Raw genomic sequence first — 26127 nt, forward strand, 5'->3', positions numbered from 1 at the left:
CGGATTTTGTTTCATTGCAACACTGAAGTACTCAAGGGAGATATCTAGGGTTGCCAGCCTCCAGGTGGATTCAAGCCACAAATGGACCACAGTGACTGGAGGCTGGAGATCTCCCAGGATTACAACAGATTTTCAGAGTACAGAGATCACTTACCCTGGGGAAAATAGTCACTTTGGAGGGTGGACTCTGTGGCATCATACTCTGCTGAACTCCCTCCCCTCACTAAACCAAGCCCATTTGAAACTCTGCCCTCCAAATCTCCAGGAATTTTCCAACCCAGTGCTGGCAACATATAGAAGAAGAAGAAGAGATTGGATTTATACCCTGCCCTTCACTACCCAAGGTGTCTCAGAGCGGCTTTCAATCTCCTTTCCCTTCCCCTCCCCACAACAGACACCCTGTGAGGTAGGTGGGGCTGAGAGAGCTCTTGACAGAAACTGCTCTTTTTCAAGAACAGCTCTTATCAGAACTACGGCTTGCCCAAGGTCATCCAGCAGGTGCAAGTGGAGGAGTGGGGAATCAAACCCGGTTCTCCCAGATTAGAGTTCACGCACTTAACCACTACACCAAACTGGCTCTCTTCTCTATATCAATTTAAATGTTTTCAGTAGTTTCTGACCTTCCCAAAAACATGTGGGGGGAGGGCAGGCATGAAAATCCCTTTCCATGAATACTCTGCTCTTGGATCCTGCTCAATACAAGCTATTGTCTTATACTAACACTACAAAATCCTGCCTGTGCTGCATTTAATACCATGAAATGCCACATAATTGATAAAGATTATCGATTGAAAAACCGCATCTCTATGAGAATCCACAACATTTAAAGTATATCCTCAGAATTAATTAGTGCTAAGGGTTTTTTTAAAAAAACAGGCAGACTCCCACAAAAAAAGCTATGATTTCACAACACCATACAGTCTACTGGGAGTAGGGCTGCCAACCTCCAGGTGGTAGCTGGAGATCTCCCCCTATTACAACTGATCTCCAGGCAACAGAGATCAATTCACCTGGAGAAAATGGCCACTTTCGAAGGTGGACTGTATGGCATTATACCCCAACTGAAGTCCCTCCCCTCCCTAAACCTCATCTTCCTCAGGCTCCACCCCCAAAATATTCAGATATTGGAACTGGCAGCCCAAAGTGGGAGTGCAATGTTAAGTTCAGAGCAGAGAAAAGGCATGATGTTTGCTATGTAAATATTTTGTGTTTGTTTCATTTCTGTGTTTTAATGCAGGGTTTTATGTGTGTTGCTGTGAATTAAAATGTATACCTTTAGAGAAATAATGAGGGGGTCTGGATGGGTGATTGAAATGTGTTATGACAGGATGGTAGCTGTACCCTAGGGAGTGGTGTTGAATGGTTCATTCAGAAAGGTTTTGTGGGAGAGATAGTTCAGTGTATGTGAGAGGAGAAGAGAGCTGACTGGGTTAAAGTGCTATGAAAGAAATCTGATCTTTGTGGAAGTTGTCCATCTAGGTGGCAAGTTAGGAAATAAAGCTTTGTGGAAGTTATTAGCGTAAGTGGCGTGAGACAATAAGCCTTTGTGGCTAGGTCTATTTTAGGAACTTTAGAGAAAGAAGAACTTCACCTATCTGAAACCATTAGGCTTATGTACCTATGTGAAACTATTTTGCTCATGAACCACACAAAACCATTGCATTGTTTTACTTCTAAATAAACTCTATGTTTAAGTGAAAACAGCTGTTTTCTTTATTTATTTAACCTCAGAGCCTCCCCCATGCCCTGATGGTTCTGTCACTCTATCATATATAACTAAACTATCCCACTCTTAGAGTTCAACTAAGAAGTCTAAGACAAGAGCCTTTGGGGCAGTGAAAAAAGGTAGGAAATGCCAAGGAAGGCAAGGAGGCAGCATAACACACACATCACCTCAGAACACTACAAAGAGGTAACTTTATGGAGGAATATAAGGAGTATCAGAAAAAAGCAAATATTTTACAGAAGGACTGCTGACTAAATTGACTCTAGAAAGCACCCAAAAACATGACAACAGAGGTCAGCATTGCAGTCCTTATAACCTCCTAAGCCTGCTGACTTCAGTGCATTTAGAGGAGGCTGAAATTGGTTCCTTATTCCCAGTTCCTTATTCATTCTTTATTTGTGACTTATTCATGAATTCAACCAAAACCACTGAGGAGCGTTTGAAAGCTCTGAACCCAAAATAAGGTCTAGATGACCACATATCATACACCCCCAGGTTCAGGGGCTCTCCCCTTTGAGAAGATATATGCTGTTTCCTGGTCCAAAGCACAATTCTTGTGCCAGCTGTTCCAAAGTGGGGTGCCACTTATTATACAGGGTGTATGATTTATGGTGGTCCAAACCTTATTTTGGGGTCCAGAGCTTTCAAACTCTCTTCAGTGTTTTTGGTTGAATTCATGAATAAGTCACACATAAGGAATTAATAAAGAACTGGGAATAAGGAGCCAACTTCAGCCTCCTGTGATACTTCTGCTTAGGACTGTACTATAAGAACCAGAATGTGGGTCACTTTACAAAGATGTCTTCCATCTTATAGCTGGGCTGGAAGTCCATTTGTTATTGACAGGAGACTTAATCTGCACTTCAGCCCACCAATTGTCCACCCTGAATTTACACTTTCTGGTTTCAGAAGGGCATGTTAGACTGATGATAAAGCAACGCTGGCTGCATACCGTGTTAGCTGAATTCAGTTTTAACAAGGTAATCATGGCAGCGACATGATGAACAGTGAAAAACATCATGATCAAGAAAGCATAAAAATGTCTATACAAATACAACATGAACCTTTAGAGCACAACCACTTGGATTTCAACAGGACAGTTTTAAACCTACACTATCTAAAGAAATGATCAATGTTGACAGAGTTCACCATAAAATGCATGAAATGATGGGGTGTGCTTATTTTTGAGACTTTTTAAAACTTGAGCAAAGAAGTGGGGGCATTTAAAGAGAAGTTTGCAAAAAGTTTATATATGACTGATATTTTTCACTCGAGTTTGTGTACATTCCTTGGTTGAAGCTTTGTGCTTTTTCAGACATTATGCATGCACCAAACAGCTGTCAGCAATAGCCTGCTAGACTCTCAGTGTCAAATATTGACATATCCAATGTGAAACGTGTTCTGCTAACCCTGATGGATTGTTGGTAGCCTCTTTGGTAATGCAAACCAGGCATCCCTGAAGGGCAAACGTAAGCCTCTAAAGTCAGCATTGGATACTCTACCTAGAAAAGATATATTCTCTGCCTATCACTAATTCCTCTTTTTGTCAGGCCTTAACATACAGCTGCTAAGGAGCCAGGCGCTAAGTCACTTAGCTACAAATTACATGGATAAGATCTCCATGGTTACAGGTCATGTGACATACAAACACAAGCTTTGGCGTCAAGGTTACTTTGGCAACACAAGCGACACAGGTAAATGTTCCAGATCTTCTCCAGATTTATGAAAGGATAAATCTGTTCAAGAACTTGCCCATTTTACACATGGAGCCTGCTAGTAACCTTCGGTAATGAATATCAGACACCATATCGTCAGTTCACATACTAGTTATCTTGGTTGAAACCGCAGCTGCTTTAATATCAGTAATGCAGAGAGACGTGTTGTGCAGATGGACAAAGAAACATTACAAAACCAAGCTGCCTGGGGTTACTGACCTTCAGGTGGGGCCTGGAGATCTCCTGGAATTGCAACTGATCTCCAGACAACAGAGGTTAGCTCCCCTGGAGAAAATGTAAGCGTTGGAGGGTGGACCCGAGGCTTGCCATTTGCCTGGTAGGGGTGGGGGATCCCCCAATTCTGTGGGCTCCTGCCCACTACTAGCCAGCTGGCTGGTGGGAGGGAATCCCCCTAACGGCTATGTTGCACACAACATGCCTGCATCACCCGGAAGTGACATCGGCCTGTCAACAATGTTGGGGGGTGATGCACTGGTTTTTGGGTAAAACTCTATAGTTTGAGGCCAATTTCACTGTTGAGTTTTGCCCCAAAATCAGAGTTTGGCCCCGGATGTGCCTACACCACCCTGAAGTGACTGAGGCATGGCATACAACATCACTGCACATTGGGGGTGACGCTTCCAGCTCCCGGAGCATCCCCCCACCTGCACCTTGAAGGGACCTGGCAACCCTACTGGACACTGTGGCATTATACCTTGTCAAAGTCCCTCCCATCCCTAAACCTAAACTCCCCAGACTCCACCCCCAAATCTCCAAGAGCAATGTTCCCTCTAAGCTGTGAAGTCTTGTGAGCAAAAATTCTACTTTGTGAGCGACTAGCATTAAAGTTGAGAGTGAGCCATTTGGCTGCTGCATAAATTAGTTTGCTCTGGAGCCATCCTTCCTGAGCTAAGACAAAAAGGTGTGAGACGGAGGCTAAAAAACTGTGAGCTGGCTCACACTAACTCAGCTTAGAGGGAACACTGCCCTGGAGTTGGCAACCCTAAAGCCACTCCACTTGGATAAGTATTTTAGCTTGCATAGTCCTTAAGTAACATCTATGGAGACCAATGCTATGCACTAGAAGGAAGTCCCACAGTGGGACTAACACAAAGGTAAGAGTGCATAAGATTATGTCCTTAACATTGTAATAATGGTTAGAAGCATAATTAACACTCTAGGTTTACACAATCACTTCTTGCAGTTCTGGTTTATCAGAATCTGATATCATCTTCGACAGAGATGCACACTTATGGTGTTCCTCTGGCCTGAGGAGAGTCATAAGGGTTCTATGGTACTAATTACAGGAACTAGGCACTGTATAAAACATTTTAGAAGGCAAATGGTCTGTGCTTAGGGTTGCCAATCTCCAGGTGGGGGTCTGGAGATCTCCTGCCATTACACTTGATCTCCAGGCGACCAAGATCAGTTTCCCTGGAGAAAATGGCTGCTTTGGAGGGTAGACTCCATGGAACTACCCTGTTTTCCCCCAAATAAGACCTACCCAAAAATAAGCCCTAGCAGGATTTCTATGCATTTGTGGTATAACCCCTAGTGTGTCTTCTTGAGAAAAAATAAATATGACAGTGTCTTATTTTGGGGGAAACACGATATATGTTGCTGAGGTCCTTCCCCTCCCCAAACAATGCCTTCCCCAGTCTCCACCCCCCAATCTCCAGGTATTTCCTAGTTCAGGGCTGGCAACCCTATCTGTGCTGTAGGATTCCAATCTAAAATGAACAACGGGAAAAAGAGAGAAAGGAAGTGAAAGAAATAGGGAAAGGAAAGAAATGAAGAACAGCTCTCAAAATGACCAAAGGGACTGAAGAATTAAGGAAAGCAAATTGATTATTAACCTGGAAAAGACCTCTTAAAATACATTTGAGTGGTTGGACACACCAGGAGAAGTGCTGCCTGAAAAAAGTGAGGGGAAGCCGCTTCTTTCAACACAGACACACATCTTTTACTCTGAGTATAGTGTTGCCATAGCACCAAAACTCAAAACAGGTCCCAGTGAAGGGGGGAGAGTGCTATTGAAAAGTCAATGTGGACTCTCCAGGCTTAATTTTAGCTGGGATGGAGGGAGAAGAAAGGACAACAGCAGTAGATTCAGCATTCTGGTCAGCAGGAGGCTTGGAAATGGGGCTAGAATTGAACACTTGAGGCTCAGAATGAAAACCAAGATGCCTTCTTTGAATCATCCATGCCCCCTTTTTTAATGTATCAACCACTGAAAAAAAACAACAATCAGGCAATGATTCTGTTTGCCCCAAGAGCAAAACTCTGTTATTCTACCAGATGAGAGTTCTGCAAATTGTTTCATTGGCAACAACTGTTTCTGCTATTTGAATTGTGTGTTGGTAACGATCAGAACTGTAAGCCTCTTGGGAGACCCTTTGAGCGAAAAGAAGGGGATAAATTTAATAAGCAAATTAACTAATGTTAGCTATTAAAAATAAAGAATCCTTCAGAAGGCAGAAGATTAGCCGCCCTGAGCCTTCGGGGAGGGCGGGATACAAATCTAAAGACTAAATAAATCATCCAGTACATATAAAAGTGCTTCCTAAACAGGGATGAGTGTATCCTCCTGCCTCTTTTTAATATTCTTTTTGGAATGGACCAAATTGCTTCTTCACTCAACAAGTATGTAGATTGTGGAGCTCACTGAGTGGATGAAGTGATGGCAACAGTCAGGGATGGCTTTTGAAAGCTGATGAGACAGATTCATGGAGGAGAGGTCCATCAATGGCTATTAACTACGGTGATTAAAAGCAGTCTCCACACCCCGAGGCAGCACACCTCTGACCGCCAGAGTCAGAAGCCAACTAGCTGCGCTAGGGTGGACCACTGCTCAGATCCAGCAGAGCTTCTCTTAGGTTCTTGTGTTCTGTCATCGATTATTAGACTATTGATGGTTAGTGTTCCATTCCTTTGGGTTTCTGACACTCTCTTTTATAGTTTACTTTGGCCTTTTATCCCTGACCCTGGACATACATTTGATTGTGCATTTTACTTTGCTATTTGATGTGACATTTGATATGGCACTAGAAATAAATACAAATTCTGTACCAGCGTACCTCCATATCTTAATTCTGCAAACTGTGTAATCATACACAGGGAAGGGCCATGGCTCAGTGGCAGAGCACCAGCTTTGCATGCAGAAGGCCCCAGGTTCAATCCCTGGAATTCCTGGATCAGTTAGTGGGGGGTGTGGAGGGAAGGCAGCATGGTACAGCCTGATCTCGTCAGATCTTGGAAGCTAAGCAGGGTCTGTACTTGGATGCATGAAGGAAGACTCTGCAGAGAGAGGCAATGGCAAACCACCTCTGCTTCTTACTTGTCTGGAAAGCCCCTTGCTCGGTTGCCACAACTCAGTTATGCCTTGATGACACATGTGTCTGTATGTAGTAGGTGATGTGAAAGACCTCTGCCTGAGACCTGCTACCTGCCAGAGTAAAGACTGCAGAGAGTGAGATCTCTCCGTCTCAAAATAAGCCAGTTTCATGGGTTTGGTACTTAGCATTGCTGTGGTACATTTAAAGTACTTGATTGAAATCCATATAAAAACCCTCCAGCAGGGTATGTCTGTATTGTTATCCGCATATTGCCCAGAGGAGGAGGAGGAGCTAAGAAAAAGGGTTTGCCTTGAATTCACAGCAGAAGTGAAATCTGAACACAGTGTCTTATTACACTGCACCAGAATAGACTGTGCAAGACTGCATACTTTCTTCTGCTTCTGCTACCCAGGGAGCTGCCTTCTGCTGAGTCAGAACATTGGTCGATCAATAAATATCCTGTGCTCTGATAGGCAGCAGTTTTCTAGGTCTTGGGCTGATCTTTCACATCCCACACTACCTGGTCCTTTAAAGTGGAAATGTCAGAGACTGAATTGGGGACCTTTTGCATGAAAACCAGCTGCTCTGTCCCTAAGACACACCCCTCCCTGCTAACCATGCAGGGAGGATACAAGATGCACAGATCATTTCCCCAACCACTGAAATTCTTACACACTATGGCTTTCAGTCGACATCACCCATTCATTTTCAACTGCACCTTTGTAGCTGTAAAGTCTACAATTTAAAAAAGAAAGAAAGTTGACATCTACCGACAAGTGTATTTTGCACCCAATAGCTCCTTCTATAAGGAACATACCTTCATTTTATGCTCACATTTGAAAAAGGGCAAGGGTTAAGCTCCTTCTACAAGACAAGGAGAGGGGGAGCTATTTGCTACCCAATTCCTTCCCCTCCAAGAGATTTGTCCCCCGGACACAATGAATGACCAAAGTCCTCATTCTCTCCTTTCCTTGGCCTTGTCTATGGTGCTCTGCAGGCACGCCCACTTCCTGGCTCCTTTGCATTGCTCATGAGTAGGCTGTCCTTCACAACCTTCTTTTAGGTCAAAAGAATCATTGCAGTCCCCCTTTGCTGGTTGCCACCTTCCTTGGGTTGCCAACCATGGGTTGGGAAATTCCCGGAGAGTTCGGGATGCAGCCTGAGGAGGACAGAGTTTGGGGAGGGAAAGGACCTCAGTGGGGTGTATTGCCATAGTGTCCACCAACTAGGGTTGCCAGTCCCCAGTTGGGGGTGGGGGGATGCCCCAGGTTGGAGCCCCTCCTCCCAATTCAGGGCTATCAGGAACTAGAGGAAATTACTTCCCCCAAACAGTCAAGAAACGGAAAATAAACGCAATGTGCTTATGTCATCTGGAAGTGATGTAGGGATACCAGTCACATCGAGAGGTGACACTCTGGTTTTTGGGCAAAACTCTATGGTATGAAGCTAGTTCTACCATAGAGGTTTTGCCCACAAACCAGAGCATCGCCCCCAACATCCCTGATGTGCTTACATCAGTTCTGGGTGATGTAGGCACATTGTCCCCGGCATTCCCAACGTGCTCACATCACACTTATTTCCGGCTTCTTCCCTCCCTACTCCTGCTAAGTTCACCCCAATCCCCCGTCTGCTTATCTGACAGACCTGGCAAACCCTACCACCAATCAAAGTAGCCATTTCCCCCAGGGAAACTGATCTCTATCATCTGGAGATCAGTTGTAATTCCAGGAGATCTCCAGGCCCCACATGGAGATTTGCATCCCTGCCTTCCTCCTCCACAACCTCACTTCTGTGCCAAGAACCCTCAGCTAGATGAGGGTCTCCCCTGACCCCTTCCTCATACCTCATAACTCTGGTAAATTCCTATGTAAGAGAACGGCTTGTCCAAAGAAGAAGTGATGTGGTTCAGAGTAAGTGAAAGGTTTCCTTTCATAAGAAAAAGAAAACATGTTTCTGAGTGGTAAGGCCTACAAATTTCCTGCAATTTCATGTTATGCTACCCAAGTGGATATACAGGAGACCTAAGAAAGCAATCCGATCAAGTAGGTGTGAGTAAACGGTTCTAATGAGGATTTGAATTCCTTTGACTCCCCAAATGGTAGGGCTGGGAAACAAGCCCGTAAAGACTGTTGTTTTGATCATTTTGAGTTAATCCTTTGGCACAGAGGCGCTGAGATTTGTCCTCATAATTTTTAAATGAGGAAATAATGAAGCAAGTGCATCTGAAGAGGACTCGAGCACCAGCTGTCTGGCCTACGAGACAATTTTTTTCAAAAAAAAAAAAGCAAAGGGAGGGGATGGATGATTGATGGTCAGGAAAGGTGGAAAATGACATTACTGCCTCTGCAGAACTGCAGCTGGAGATTAACTCTGGAAGCCAATCAGGGAGTGGTACAATCAAGCAGACACAGGTAGAATGCCTTTTTTCCCCAGTGAAAACTGAATCCATGTTCAGGCAAAAGATATTAGGATATCTGCTTCTAAATAAAACATAATTCTTGGACTTGTTTTGTTGAATTGCTGACTTTATTGCAGACTGTTACTGTTCTGCCTTCTTAATTATTTAAAATTGTATGCTGCTCAAACGGTACCACTTTAATGGCTCAATTTCTGTGTAAATTATTTTAGCTGCATTTCAGATCCAAGCCAGCTGCTGTTTTTAGCCTCCAGTTCATTTGCTTTAGGCTGAGGTTTTATTATTTAATGCCAACATTTTAGCTTGTTGTTCAGATTTGTTTTTTGGAATTGTGTTTCAACTGTAGTGTGTTTTGAACGGTTGTATGCCACCACCACCCCACCACCCATTGCCCACAGTAGAAATAATAAATAAAAAAGCAATGTTGTGTGTGGCACTATGTCATTTTTGGTAAAAATCTGGAAGTAACATAGGGTAGCTCTTAAAAATCACTGGAAACTCTATGGTTTTACCACATAATGTCCAGCAATTCCTAGAGCTACCTCACATCATTCTAGAAGTGACATAGCGCTGCAGCTGGTATTGTGCATCCCCCCATGTCCCTGCCCACAACCCTCCCGCTAGTTGCCAAAAACTGCCTAACAACCCTAGGCGCCTAGAGAGTTATTTTTAATTGGCAAGGCAAAAGTTTTCTAGATTAACAAACATACTGTAATGGTGTTGGAGAAGAGAAAGTTTCAGTAGGGATGGTGGGAAACACACAGTTTACAATATGTCCATTGCATATCAAAAACACAGGCTTGGTGTAGTGGTTAAAGTGTTAGACTAGGACCTGGGAAACCCAGGATTGAATCCTGACTCTGCTGTAGAGGCTTGCTCGGTGAACTTGGCCCAGCCACAGACTCCCTCAGCTAGGGCTGCCAAGCCGCGGCGGGGGATCCGTGCGTCTTCACAGGATCCCTGCAGCGGGGGACAGCGATACGCATTGCACCGCCATCGCCAGGATGTGACGCTACGCGTCTCTCTGCCAACGGGGCTGTTTGGAGTCCCGTTGCCAGAGCGACGCGTAGCGTCACATCCTGGCAACGGCGGTGCAATGCGTATCGCTGTCCCCCGCGGCAGGGATCCTGTGAAGACGCACAGATCCCCCACTGCGGCTTGGCAGCCCTAGCCTCAGCCTAGCCTGTCTCATAAGGTTGTTGTCTTGAGCATAAAATGGAAAAGATGAGGCCAGTGCTTGCAGCTCTGAGCTCCCTGGAGAAAGATCAGGATAATTTAAGATGGGTCAGTGCTCTTAACACTCAGCTACTTAGATCGAAGACATCCAAGCCCTCTGTGAGATCAGAACAGCTAAGCCAATAGACTCAAGAGAGGTACACAGAGGTCAAGATGAAGACCATAAGAGCAATGAAGGCAAACCTAAACAGGTCAGAAGTTAAGTCCCGTGTTATTCAATGGGCCTTACTTCCAGGAAAGTGTCCTTAAGGATGGCAGCCCAGAGGAGATGCAGCCCAGGTGGGGTGGTGGTGGTGGATGGAAGTATGATGGAGAGACTGAGGTAAGAGTCTCCTTTATTTTGGAGATAAGAGACTCAAAAGGGATAGGAGGCATCCTGGTTACAGCCCTGTGGTTTCTGCTGTCACAGTGAGATAAGGAATTCTTTTGATGTGGCCTGAAAAGCTTTGCAGTAGATATGAAAAGGTCAAAGGGCTGCCCTGGATTATAATTAGAGATAATGGCAAACCTGCCAAATTGTGTGCTTTACTGAAATGAGATGCTCTGTGCATGAAGCTAGGCTCATCAGGGGAAAACTTTAACTACATAATGAAACAGAGGATATACTTTCCTCCAGAAGCTGGAGAAATTTCCCCTGAAGGGAAGGGTTTCTGAAAGCAGGACAGGATGAATCACCGTCACACATATTTGCTACACAGTTGGCCATCGGATTAACTGGTAATCGTCAAGATTTTCTAATGTTTCCCACTGGCTTTTGGCGGTCATAAGAATTACTGGTAAATGTCAGCATTCACTGACTTTCTGATATGGTTTGTTTATTTCATTTGTACCCTGCCTTTGGCCCCAGTGGGGACCCGAAACAGCTTATATTGTTATCCTCTTCCATTCTAGCCTTATGACAACTCTGTAAATTAGGTTAGGCAGACAGGGAGAAACTGTCTCAAGGTCACTGAGTGAGCTTCCATGACAGAGTGGGGATTGGAAATCAGGTTTCCCAGATCCTAGTCTGGTGCTTTAACCACTATGCTGATAACCGTGTCACCATACCAACTTGGCACAAAAAAATATGCCTTTGAAAAGTAATTCAAAGAGAAACAGAACACTGACCAGATACGTTATAAAGGTTTAATAAAAGAATCGAGCATATCCTCCAGACTACTCATTGGCAGCAGGGCTGAATGAAACACGGAAAATAACATGGCAAACCACAGTCTGTCTTGACCCGACTCGAATTGTCCCTCACCAATGCAATTAAAGGAATGGACACTTGATTCTTAGAGGGATGAACCATCAGAAAAGTTCTATTACCTTGAGGTCGTGGTTTGGGCTTCTGCCCTTTGTGCAGCTACATGCCTGCAAAGAGAGAGCTTTCCGTTTGTGTCCAGATAATTTATAATCTGTGGTTCGCCTTTGTTGGGATGATTGTCTGCCTCTTCTTGTTTAACAGGAGAAGGAAACCCTGCTATCCTCTGGTCTCTCTCCTTCCCTCCCTGGTAGGAGTGTGAAGACGTGTGCATGCACACAAAAGCTTATAGCTTGAATAAAACTTTGTTGGTCTTAAAGGTGTCATTGGACTCAAGCTTTGTTCTGCTGCTTCAGACCAACATGGCTATCCCACCTGAATCTAAATTCGCCTTCCTTTGTTTTTACATGGGCAGAGTCTATTTGCATGTCCATTGGGCTGATTTCCCTTAGCGAGGAGTCATAACCTGGTAGTTTGTTCCTAGTGCCTTTCTAGTCCTGAGAGATGGACATTTCTTTCTCACATCAACCCTGCAAAGTAGGCCACATACAGTGAACTTTAAGAGAAAACTGTGAGGTGAGGGCCATTTTCCACAGCTGTAATCAGCAATGATCTTTAAATCTGCCACATGATATGAAAATCTCTACAAACAGACTAGAATTTGTGTAAAGGCCATGGGGCTGCCTTGCCAAGCAAAAATGATCTATTTTTTTCCTCATGAAGTTAAAAAGAAAAACAAAATAAACGTAATATAGGCAATTTTATTAGAAGAAAACATTAGCACTAATACTGATTAGCAGTACTGGAATGACCATTATCATGAAACAACCAGCTATGCTAAAATTTGCTGATTTGTAAAAATTAGTAATATTATGGCTGCTAATTATTTTTTATAGCTGCTGCTGTTGGGTTTTTATTGCTTTTTAACTGCTGGAAACTGCCTCAAGCCTTTTGATTGTGATAGCAATATTCCAGTTTATTAAAAAAATCAAGATATAAGATGTAGTTGGTTAGGTGATAAAATGCACAGTATAGTTTTAAAAATGCAATATTGTCCCAAGCAGAGTTTTAGTCTTAGTAGGAAAGCCATAAGTTGGCTGTGACTTGATGGCACTTTCCGCCATGGTAGGCATAGAGGCTACACTTGTACCATTGATAGGTTGTCAATATTTTGTATATAAATTCTTGGTTTATGTACATTAGAAACATAGAAACAGAGCTGCAAGGGACCTCAAGGGTCTTCTAGTCCAAACCCCCCCCCCAATATGCAGGAAATTCACAGCTATCCCCCCCAATCCCCGAGTGACCCCTGCTCTATACCCAGTGCAAGCAAAACAAACAAACAAACAAACCCTCTCTGGGCCAATCTGGCCTGGAGGAAAATTCCTTCCTGATCCCAAAGTGGCAGTCGGCATTACCCTGGGTATGTAAGAAAGGGCCACAAGAGTCGAGCACTGGTTCATCCCTTCCTGCCCTCCCCCTTACAATCTGCGTAAATTCACAGAATCAACATTCCCCAACTAAAAGTCAAACTGCTAGGAATAGCCCATTAATATTACTCTCAAAAGAAAAGGACCCATCCAGGATCAGTACTAGAGTGGGATCTCCCCATAGGTCCTTCTATAACCAAAGGCCAGGACCCTCAGAGGGAAGTCTCAAGTTGACCACCCAATAAGAAATTCGATACAGGGAAATGGAGGCAGAGAATCGTGAGCATTCTATGGATCCGTCTGCTTCTTAGAACCCCTGCAATCCCCTCTGGACCCCAAGAATAGAAAAGACCAAAACATCAAGCAGAAGCCTGGGTCAGATGGAGCACTTGCCTGGCCATCTTTGGGATTCTACTGTACAGAAGAAGAAGAAGAAGAGATTGGATTTATACCCCGCCCTTCACTTGGAGTCTCAGAGCGGCTTACAAACTCCTTTCCCTTCCCCTCCCCACAACAGACACCCTGTGAGGTGGGTGGGACTGAGAGAACTCTGACACAAACTGCTCTTTCAGGAACAGCTGTGCCAGAGGTTGTGGCTGACCCAAGATCACATCAGCAGGTGCAAGTGGAGGAGTGGGGAATCAAACCCGGTTCTCCCAGATTAGAGTCCGCACACTTAACCACTACACCGAACTGGCTACAGGATAGGGGTGGGAGGTAAGCTCTGAGCTTTTTCGGGATCAGGGTCCACTCAACAAGAGAAGTGAGGCAACCAGGCACTATTATGTCTAGCAGTAGAAGTCTAGCATTTGTTGGCCAGGTCTTTCTTGAGAACTCTGCCTGGACAGCTCCACTGCTGACCTGCTGCCTTCCACGTCAAGCTGTTGACTGCACTGCGGATTCTGTGGACAGCTCCTGTGCTGATCCATGTTTAGATGCTGGACAGTAGCCCCGAGTGACGAGCCGGGTTCTGTAACAATCTCTCTACCTGTCACAGTCCTCAATGGCTGGCTAGCAGAGGATAGCGTACAATCGAGCTGTTTTGGCAAGTGGTCAATCAAGTTAAATGTAGATATTAAGAAGGCTGAAGTTCTCTGTGGACCCATGGATGGCAACCCAGGTTTCAGAGGGCAGTTTTTACTTTCCCCTTCTCCCCTTTTATTTGACTCAGGAAGGAAGGAAGCAAGGAAGGAAGGAAGGAAGGGAAAGGGTAGAACTGGAAAACATCTATTACACCCTGCTATCCCAACTGATTGGGGCTGAATTGTTATTGGCATATTGAAAACGAGATGCTAAACAAAGCCACAAGAGTCGTCTTTCATGATGTGAAGGCTGGTGTGGGACTGTGGCTCAATAGTAGAGTTTCTGCTTTGCATGCAGAAGGTTCCATGCTTACTCCCCTGCATCTCCAGTTATAAAAGATCAGGTAGTAGATGCTGTGGAGGACCTCTACTTAAAATCTTAGAAAGCTACTACTGATCAGCGCAGACAGTCCTGACCTTGATAAACCAATGGTGTGATTCAGAAAAATGCAGCTTCATGTGGCCTGTCCGGTATTGTCTACTCAGCAGCTCTCCAAGATCTCTGGGAGGAATTTCTCAATACCAGCCACTTGGATTCTTTTAAAATAGAAACACAGGGAATCAAACCTGAGACTATTTGTAAGCTTGTTGCTGTATTACAGTCAAGATGGATTTGGTGTCGTCCACAGCATTCTGTCTGTGACTCATCTAGGCCTGATGTGAACTAATACTTTCACAACTGCTGCATGTAAACACGGGATCATGTCTCCCATGCTGAAAATCGAATAGCTCTGGTGGTGGTAGAGACTGCTGTTCCCAAGCTTCGCTCCATCGTTGCATGAGCCAGCAGGGCTGATTAAGAAAAGAAAGAAACCCTGAAGGCTGCTTCTAAACTGTTCCTGCTTTCCCAACACAAATCCTTCCACATTCAAAGTGACTAGTTTTGCATCACTGAGCCAGGCTGAAAGTGTAGCATACAAAGACTAATTCAGTCTCGCTGCTTTGGAGACTTCCATTCAGTAATCTCTGCAGCCTGACACACGAGTCCCTGGTTGTGATTTGCTGCGAACGGGCAGAACTCATTGTTGCTTCTGCAGCTGGCAGCATACTCCTGCCTTGGCTACTGCAGACACATTTTGGGACCCTGACAACCACATCTGAGAAGACTTGCCAGGGCTGCGTGCTCTGATCAGAAATCTAAAAAGGCCTTAATCTCCCCTATTCAGTATCATGATGGTGGTATCTAATTGTAATTCAGCAGCATCAGGCAGAAGGCAACATCTTCTCATTCTAAATCAACGGAAGCTGCTTGCCTTTTGCAAAACAGGAACCCCAGACTTTGGAAGTCAGCTGTGTTGCTGAGTATAGAATATGTCCCCTAGAGAGGAATGTAAAAGATGCAGCCATAATCAGAGAATTCAGATTTTCATTTCTGAAAGAAAAAAAAAAAAGCAAGTTTCTCGTTCTCATGGGACTGCAGTTCTCTCATGAGCTGCAATTTGGGCCAGTGTAACACGAAAAAGTTCAATGTGCACTGAAGTTACTTCCAGACACCTTCAATAAGCAAAGTAAGTACCCCCTCCCCAAGTGATCCTAATTTACTGTTACATGTGATGATACTTTCTTATTGAAGATAGATCCAGGTGGGGTAGCCGTGTTGGTCTGAAGCAGCAGAACAAAGTTTGAGTCCACTGGCACCTTTAACACCAATAAGGTTTTTTTTCAAGGTAGAAGCTTTTGTGTGCACACACACTTCTTCAGATACAAGTGCATGCACACAAAAGCTTATACCTTGAATAAGATTTTATTGGTCTTAAAGGTGCCACTGGACTCAAACTTTATTCTAGTTTCTTATTGAGTTTCTCTACTGCTGCTATTTTGGCTGGTATGATGAGCCACCCAAAATTTTTTTAAAAAATCAACAGTTCCTGCACTGTGTTTCATGAACTATGTGTGTACTGCAAAATTAAGCTACCATATAGAATACATCAGCTACTCTGTGCTCATTAGAGTATGGAGGCCCCGTAAAACATTCTATAAAAAGGCCCCTTTCATTGGCAAGTCACTTGTGCCTCATGGAGATCTCCATCTTCCCATGTCCTCCAAAGCATATGGTGAGGTTCTTATCAGCTACACTTTAAAAGCAAACTTAATTGAAATGTGTTTGCAATCGGTACACAGCCTACAAGTTCATGTCATACAGTGTAGCTGATTCCCTAGGGCCACAATTTAAAAGGCCCTGAGGCCAGTGATAATCAATCTTACACCTTGGTCGGAAAGGACTTCTGCCTGAGGCAACAAGAAATATCTTTTGGGTTAATAAAATTTGTGGTAGGGTATGGGCTTTCGTGAGTCACTGCTCACTTCTTCAGATATCTGAAGGAAGAAGTGAGCAGTGATTCACAAAAGTTCATACCCTAGCACAATTTTTTTTAGTCTTTTAGTTGAAAACTGCTGCAGACTATTGTTGTCCATGTTTTTAGAGTGGTACACTGGAAAATGGCATGAAAACCAGTTCAGTTTTATATGGGAAATAGCTACAATGTCTGAGTGAGAACTGTATGTACTTGGTTGCCACTCAGACAATCAGAGTTTTAAGCTATTTTTCCCCTGTGAACCATCTACACATTTTGTCTTGATTACGCTGGAGGCAGTGGCATCTGTGAATCTGTAGGCAGTGGCAGCTTTGTGACCTCCCACCCCTTGAAAGAGGAAACCAATTTATTTATTTTATTAAATTTATACCCCACCCTACCCCGCAAGCGGGCAATCTGATCCCCTTCTAGTAACAAAATCCCCTTCTTCTGAGATAGAATCCCAGCCTACGGTTGCCAGGGGACATGGTGTGTGTGGGATGTCACAAGCATGATGAACCCAGAAGTGAAGGTGGTAGTTCTAGGAATTGCCAGAACTGCTATGGTTTTTACCAAATGGTAAAACAAGAAGTGTTTCTGGTGATTTCTACAGCTACCATTGTAGCTTCTGGGTTTTGCCCGGAAGTGACAACACACAGGTGAGGTTTTGGAAACTTAAAGGGAGTGGGCTCTGGTTTCATGTTAGCCAGGTGGCCTAAGAAAGGTTTACCCTCTGACCTTTCAAAGGGCTCATGCTCTCCCTGGACTCCCTTGTTGATCCCCAAAGGAGAACTGCTGTGTTAGAACCCTTTTATACTTTTGCTGTTCTTCATTGAATATTCCAGCCAGTGTTAGCAGGTTTTCCACTTGCTCTTTGCTCCATTTTCGAACAGAATTCCAATAAAAATAACCAGCAGCCATCTACAGCAGGGGCCTGGGCTTTTGCCCTTGTCAGGCAAATAACGATATCTGTACATGTGGAACCTGTCACAATCTATTACTCTGGATGTTTTGGAACTTCCAGGCATCTAATGAGAATGTATCTGAGCCTGCGATTCCAGGTCACCTCATTTCTGTTTGGTGCCGGCTTACATTGTCAAACATTTGTAGTGACTTATCTGCTCTTTCTAGTGTTGCCGGCTGTATCAGTGTCACATCATTTGACTGCCTGCATCGGGCAACACCGTCTTCTTATTTGACATTTTATTTTGAAAATGGGTATGCTGCCACTCCAGAGATGTGCTCGATGGGGCATATGACTAAAACAAGCCAAAGTCATTCAGAACAAGCCAGGGTATCAAACAACATTAAAAAGCAGTGAGCAGCCTAAGGTAATATTGATAATACAGTCTCCAGGTCAGAAGCAGGCCATAACACTGCTGGAAAAAAAAAGATTTAAAAGCCTGGGTCAAAAGTATTGTTTTGAAAAAGCAATGAAAAGAATATTATGTTTCCATGTCTGAAATAAGATCCTTTGTCTTCTAAAGCAGCACACCATTGGTTAGTGCAAATACAATCTGGAAGTAAATTTTAACACTTTGGTTTTCCCCAGCGTTCCATTCACTGGGCCGCTGACATCAATGGAAGAACAGGATCTATTACTTATTTATTGAGATATTCCTCACACATGGGGACCAAACACAGTTTATAACATGGTTCTCCCCTCTTCCATTTTATCCTTGCAAAAACTACCTCATGGGGTAGATTAGAATGAGATTGTGAGACTGGCCCAAAGTCACCCAGCAACCTTCCATGGCAGAATGGGGATTCAAACCTTGGTCTCCCAGATCCTAGTTGACACTGGCCACTACACCATACTGGCTAATTGTGCTGTTGTTTGGCCTGCAAATGTGATCAACGTGCAGCTTCTTTGCTCCTTTCATCCCCTTTTTGTCCAATGAACCAGGCTGAGCAATAACTTGGGTGACTGTCAGGCTGGAAGGAGACAAAATGGGGTCATCATCCTGGCCAGCAGCAGTAAGGAACACTCAGTGGCTCAGCTCATGTTCCTGATAGGCAGCAGGTCCTTTATACCTTGCCTTTCTCCCCAATGGGAACCCAAGGTGACTCACAGCATTCTCCTCTCCTCCATTTTATCCTCACACCAATCATGTGAAGTAGGCTGCTCTGAGAATAAGTTGTTTGATTCAGTTTGGACACAGAAAATCATAACATATACTCTGGCTGCGGTCACACGGAACATTAGCCACGCTACAGAGACGGAAGATAGGTGGATTTTCCGGGCGCGATCACACCATCACATCTGGGAAGCGTAGAACTCCCGTGCCGAACCCGAGGCTTCCCGCCGAAGATGCGGGGTAAAAAACTAGTACCTCCGAGGTACTAGTTTCTGGAAACCGTGGGGCAAGGGCAGGCGCCTGATTGCGTTTCCGGTGGAATCCCGTGGCATCTGGCGCCCGCCCATGTCCCATTGCGAACAGGGTTTTTTTCCAAGTCTCCACAGGATGCGCACAAGCACCCAACGGCGCATGCATACAAAAAGGCCCCCTCCCACTGCAGCCAGGCTTGCCGCCTCTGGAGGGTAGCTATGACCACTGTCGCGCAGGCGGTTAGAACAGCTGTGATGAGGTGGCCCACCTCCACCTCCATTGGCTATGCCTCGGGGTCCGGAAGCATCTGTCGCCCTCTCCGGTAAGCCCACCACCCGCCTTTGGATGTGCAGATATGATTGCTCAGTCATGCGTATGCACAAACTTCAGTTTTTTAAAAAATCCATCCTGTTTGCCACGGAAGTGGCGCCTAGTGATTACTGGTGTGATCGCGCCGCACCACTTCTTTGCCGCGCTGCAGGATGGTCGTGTGATCGGCACCTCCCCCCTAAACACGGGAGCTCGATGGGATGTCTGATCGCGCAACCGCGCGTTATTTTGCTCTGGGGCAAACAGCCATGCCCCCCCGCATTTTCCTACCCGTGTGACCGGGGCCTCTGTTAGGATTGGCTCCTACCAGCTTTTCTGCTGGTGAATGAAGGATGAGGGGGGATTGTTAACCACCAAAAAGGCTATGCTGGGAATCATGGGGCCGAACCACAGAAAAGCTAAGCAATACAAGGCCTGCAGTGAAGAGGGGAACTGGGTGAGATTATGTGGAAAAGCTGGTGAATTCCAACTCTTTAGTTATGGTTGCCACCCTCCTGGTGGGGCCAGGGGATCCCCCAATTTTTGAACCTCAATCCACTGCCCATCCCTGAACAGCAGCATCCCACAGGGACACTGCTGATACAATGATGCCATCACACTGGGGCCATCGCAAGGAATGCTCTAGAGTTTGGGGGTAAAACTCTCTGCTTACCAGGAGAGGAGAGGAGACTTCGGGAGAGGAGCCAGGAGCCCCTCGCCAGGCAAAAGGTGAGACCTGGCAACCCTTTGGTTACAATATGACATATGGAAGGTTTTTGGAGTAAAAAATGCATATCTATTCTCTTTACATATATGGAAAAAATGATGCTGACTTAAGATCCAGTGCAAAGAAGGGGAAGGGATTCAAACATTTGCTCCCTCTCAGCTTTTAAAATAACAATATAGCACTTGGTGCAGAATAAAAGAAAAGAAACTTTCGCACTACAAATAAAGCAGGCAGTACCCTGAAGTGTGTACATCAGGAGTCACCAACTGAAGGCCCCCAGTCAAAACCTGGCTTTTGGGATTGCCTGACCCCAGTTTTTAGCAGCACATCCAACCGGAATTGTGTAGAAACTGTTGGGAATGTGACTTGGCAACAGGCCGTTTCAGGGGAAACTGGATGCTTGGACCTCACCCTACCCCCCTTCTTTTGTTAGGGCAATCCCTTGCTGTAAACGGAGTTAATGACCATTTGGCTCTGTATCTTTGAGGAAGCATCTTTTGCCAGGCTGTTTAGATTGGACCTTCTCTCTCTAAGTCTGTTTTCATTTATTTAGAATTGAAGCTCATTATTGCTAATTGCTGCTGAAGCTCTAAGCAGAACGCATTGGCAGTGCTTCTGACTTCGTCGGTAGCTAAAGAACAATTTGCCCCACACGGAAATGCTAAGATGATTCATCTATGTCAATGACTTATGGTTCTCTTGTTTACATGCTCGTTGTCTTGGCTTAGCCCTTCTATTATCTCCCCACCGAGGCTCTGCTGAAACACACCAAATTGACAAACCTGTTGCATTTCCAGCCTTCTGTTAGCTTTGATCCCCCCCCCCCATGAGGCTTATTTTGTTACAAGATACAATTTTGTGCAGGGGCACAGAGAGAAACAACACCGATCTACCATCTAAACATATTAGCATACTTTGATCATCTGACACTTACTTAACAGAGACGTCAAAACAAGCAGAATGTTAGGTTTGGGGAGGCAAATACCACTGCAGAATGCCAACAAATATCTCCAGCCTCCCCCCCCCCCCACATTAATTTGCTTGACAAAAGCTAAGGTTGTCATGGGAATCACTGGGGTGACGGAAGAACACATTTCATTACTTCAGTGGCAGGAGGAGGGGGTTCACCTTGGAAAAGAAATATTGCAATTAATTGCTTTTCTATTTTTAACATTCACTTTGAAATATGAACTTTATTGTGATGAAGCAACCAATCCTGCATTAACAAACTCTAGCACGACAATTGTAAATGGGCACAAATCTTCATATTTCCATCAATGAAAAGCCTGATTTCCATCCATTTTCCAGATGTGGTTTTTCTTTTTGTTTCTTTTTTGAATTTCATTTACAGTCTGCCTTTCTCACAGAGACTCAATGTAATTATCTGATGTAAGTCAGGGCAATCAAACAGTGTTAGAAATCTAATAAGCAATGTGACAGGACTAGGATTATAAAAATTAGTTCCAGTTGCCAGATGGGCGTAGGGAGGGCATAGTGGGAGGAACATCACTCATGCCAGCTGCAACACTGAGATTGTGCTTTTCTTCACTCTTCCGACCTCCAGGAGTAAACTTGGGTGGGGCCAGAGGCACGAGCCCTTGGGTCTGAGCTGACATGCAACAGCCAAAGGGATCTTGGCCCTTCAGCCTGTGACTTCTAACATTCAATGAGCCGGACCATAAGATTCAAGAATGGCCCAAGTTATAGGTGGTTATTTTCTGATTGTTTTGTCTATCTTTATCATTTCTTTGTGTCCCTCCATGGAGAAAAGTGGCTGGCCTAAAAATAACTAAAAACAGCCCCCGAAGACAACCCTGGCCTGATTTTTCTGTGCTGGTCCTATGACCAGTCCAAGGCCAGCCCTAGGATCAGTGTTTATTGTCATGTTCATTGGCATTCCATACATTTTGCACATTCAGGTCTTGTATGGAGGACAGTTCTGCTTCTGTTTTTGGCCAGTGAAGTGAGGAATGGAAGGTGACAGGGAGTAAAGCAAGGTCATGGTGAGGACTGTGGTGCTGGGGGCATATGGCAGCCAAGAACTTCGGGGCCTCCAACATTGTTTTAACAAAGAGAAGAGAGCTATGAAATAACTTTGCACTGTTCTGTGCTTTGAGCAAGATCCAGTAAAAGATGAGAAAGGTATTAGAAAGAGCAATCATTATTGGAGCACATTCCCTACGAGGAAAGGGTAAAAACCCATAAGGTATTTATCAAGTAGTTTTTCAGTTCGCTTTATACCAAGCACACATCCCTAGTGAATGACTATGAGCCACAATAATGAAACAGAACCTCCATGTTCAAAAGCGGTATATCTGACTCACATGGGATGACAGTGGGGTTGCCAACATCCAGGTTGTACCTGGAGATCTCCCACTATAACTATCGATCTCCAGATGACCAAGATTAGTTTCCTTGGGGAGAATGGCTGCTTTGGAGGGTGGACTCTATGGCATTATACCCTGAGGTCCCTCCTCTCGCCAAAGCCCACCCTTCCCAAACTCCACCCTGAAAATCTCCAGGTATTTCCCAACCCAGAGCTGGCAACCCTAGATGGCAGTTATATTCATGCTCTGCTTAACAGCTTCAGGATGTTTTCTGTGGGCACATCACTGTTATTGGTAAAATATGCAGTGACACAGGTTTTGGAAACACCGTTGCAGGCCATCCCATCCTAATGGATTAATGTTTTGAATGCAACAAATTGGAAACAACGTGAAAGATGCTGTTTATGTTCTCCTTGTCAGTTTTTGTCATTTGTCCCATCTGTTAATCTGGAGCCCTCGATTCATCTTCTTAAAGGTCTGCAGAACGCCAACCGGCATACTAAGCCGTTACTGCAAACTGATGAACAGCGAGGGAAGGAGTAGTGGAGATGAATCAAAAACCAAAGACAGAAAACAATTAGTGGTGACCTAGAGATGGCCATTATTACTCTGAAAGTAACAGGTTCATTGGTATTCTGGTCTCATCTTCCAGTTTAGTTGGGACATCGCTCAAACCGCACATGTCTTTCTTAGTGCCATGATCTGAAGCAAGCCACAGCAGCTGTGTCTGCTGCAAAAAGCTGCCCACTGCACAAAATTCAGGGGGGCTTTAACATCATTTCTTGCAGTGGGTTATGAAGCCCCCACCTGCAAGCAATGGTGTATTTCAATACTGTCAAATAAACCAGACTCCTTGCATTAGAGTCATAGAGTAATCACTACATCTGTTTGCAAACCAGTTTGGATAATGCTGTCAAGCTTTCACTATGGATACAGTCACACGAAGGAGGTATTAACTCAAAGCATAAAACACATACGGCTGGATCTTTTCCACGAGGAATCATATATTGGGAGAAGGTGTCCTTCCTTTGGCAGAAGACTGCATCCAACAGAAGATTAATCAGTTACTGCACTATTGGACCTATGGTTGTCAGCTCTGGGTTGGGAAATTCCTGGATTTTGGGGGGTGGAGCCTGGGGGAGCTCAGCAGGGATGTGATCCCATACAGTCCACCCTCCAAAGCAGCCATTTTCTCCAGGGGAACTGATCCCTGCAGCCTGGAGATCAGTTGTAATTCCTGGATATTCCCAGGCCCTACCTGGAGATTGGCAACCCTGTCCAGAAATGATGCTGCAATGTGGGCAGTGGCAAGCCACCTCTGTTTGTCTCTCACCTCAAAAACCTTACGGGGTCACCCTAAGTCAGCTGCGACTTGACAGCACATTCCACCACCACTTCTTCATGCCTGAAATAAGATGTGTTAGTACTATGGAATGGTCTCCCCTAGAAAGTATGTCAGGATTCTTTTCTCCTTGCCTTTTCAGAACTTTTTGTTCACCAAAACTGCAATCTCTTTATTCTCACCTTGCTTCATTGTTGGGAGAGAGCCATGGCTTGGTGGTAAAATGCCTGCTTGGCATGTAGAAGGTTCAGTCCCTGGTATCTCCAGTTAAAAGGCTTAGGTAGCAGGTGACAGGAAAGACCTGAACCTGAAATTCTGGAGAGCTGCTGCTAGCCTGAATGGACAAGGCTGACCTTGAAGGACCAATGGTCTGATTCAGTATGAGTCATTTTCATGTATTATTTCTCTTTTTACTTCCTATTTTAAACACTGATTTTATTGACACTATGTTTTTATTCAACATTGTGCAGTTGATTTTTCTACACCACCTCGGCCATTTTATTGGAAATAATGCCAATCCACCCACCCACCCACCCACCCACCCACCCATCCATCCATCCATCCATCCATCCAGCCATCTATCCGATGTATTCCTAAGAGCTTAGTGTTTTTCTAGCCACAGTCCTAAATAAGCAAACATGAAAATGGGATCTAAGTGCAAAGGACACTCAACAAATCCTCCCCAAAACTGCAGATGGCTCATATTCCTGTTAACTCCAAGCTCTAATATGCTTTGCAGATTTCCTACTAAATCACCAATAGCAAGTAGGCTTGTCAAACAAGCAAGGCTGGAGTCCTGAACAGCTTGTATTTGCCTACTTCTCAGAGTAATGTCACAATGACAGCCAAATACTGGCAAATGTTAAATGAAATGTTACCAAACAAACAAATGAATATTGCTCTAGGACTTCTAATGTGGCTTGACACATTTAGAAAATAGAGATTTTGGCCCTGCCCCCACGCAATTCTCAACTGGATACCAATAAGTTGCCTGCTTACTGCCAAAGGCACAATATTGTTAACATTTCGTAGAGTATGCTACCGTAGAATTGGGGCTATGGAACATAAAGACAGGGCCAGGAAGGGTAACAGCACATATGGGAGATAATGGCCATGGGAGAGCTACTTGAAGGAATGGTTAATACAGCAATAATGGACTTTCCATGCTCCAGAATGTCAGAAGGTGCTGCTAAGAGTGGTGCTCAACACTTCTACTGAAAACCAAATGGAGGTTCTTGTTGCTAATATCTGAAAGTTAACTACCCTGAGTTCATGTCTAGGGTTACATGTCTGTCACTTCTAAATTTAGCCTGAAAATTCAAGCAGCCATTCTGAAATTTTCATGCTCTTTAATAACCCCTTGTGCTACTCCTACTTACATGGATGACCATTATGTAGTCTCTGTCCCTTCACTATTGCTATATCCTGTGTCAGAAATTCCTACACAATGCCATCTGTCGTCTCGTCCTTCACTTCCTACATTCAGCCCCCACCTTTTCTATTAGAGCTCATCTAGATAAGAATGTAAGAAAACTTCTGAATCAGCATTCTGATGGCTCAGAATCCTGTTTTTAGGGATGCACGCCCAAATATTTCTGGGCTGAAAATATACCCAAGGAGTGCCTTATTGGTATTTTGGGGTATATCCTGGTCAGTCAAAGTGGTATTTGGAATTCTAGAATACTGGATATCATTTCCTGAAAAATACTGAAAATATTTGGGAATATTGAAGAATATTCAGGGCAAGCATGTTATGGTTCCCAGGCCTCCCCCCCCCCAATTTTACAATATGTCTGTGTCAGTGTCTTGCCAGCTCTGCCTGTCTGTGTTGGTACTGGTCTGTCAAATTGGTTTGGCTTGGATTTCATGCTTTGACACTGGTTGTGTTGAGTATGCAACAGTGTCCCATGCTTAGGTTGGATTTTCTGGTTTGACATTGGTTGCATTGTGCTTGCTACATTGGGCTGTGGTTCTTCTAGAATCATAGAATGTTAGAGTTGGAAGGGACCTTGCAGGTCATCTAGTCCAACAAGCTCCCCCTCTGGGATTCTCTGGTTTGACATTGCTGTTGGGCTTGTTGGATCTATCTGCATTGGAGGCTTTTGGCCAATGGTTGCTTGTTCTTGTATGTTTGGCTGTTGGCTTTGCCCTGGAGAAAGTGTGGAATTCTTTTTCATCACTGGGAACAATGGAGACAAGTAGGATGGCTGGGGGGGGGGCACCTTGTTCAGGGGTCTGTAGAATTGAACCCCATTCACTTGGAATTTGAGGGGTTTTTAATGGACAGGAAGCACTAGGGAGCACTAGGAGCCCTGCAATTCTGGTGTCATTTGGTTGAAAAACAGCCTCTCCAGCCATCCAAGAAAGTTCCCCATAAGGAATGATGGGACTTGAATAGTTCTGGAATCCCCTCCAAAAAATCCTAAACCCAAATCCCTAAATGGACTCAGAGGACCTGAGTACCCCTGAATACCAGTATTTATGTCTTCCCAAAATCCAAATAATACAATTTTCCAGGTGTACATCCCTACCTGTTTCCCATAGTGTCCAACAAGATACTATCAGAAGCAGAGAAGTCAAAATCTGTCCCTGATGTTGCCCTCTTAGCAAGTGAT

General features: G+C 44.5%; 1 protein-coding gene across 1 annotated transcript in view; it reads right to left on the reverse strand.

Annotated features, from left to right (window-relative positions):
- VAT1L (vesicle amine transport 1-like) overlaps positions 1–26127 on the reverse strand; it is a 113439-nt gene that overhangs the window by 17159 nt on the left and 70153 nt on the right. The window lies entirely within an intron of this gene.

Source organism: Gekko japonicus, unplaced genomic scaffold (assembly GCF_001447785.1).
Source record: "Gekko japonicus isolate JY-2015 unplaced genomic scaffold, Gekko_japonicus_V1.1 scaffold95, whole genome shotgun sequence".
Lineage (NCBI taxonomy): Eukaryota > Metazoa > Chordata > Lepidosauria > Squamata > Gekkonidae > Gekko > Gekko japonicus.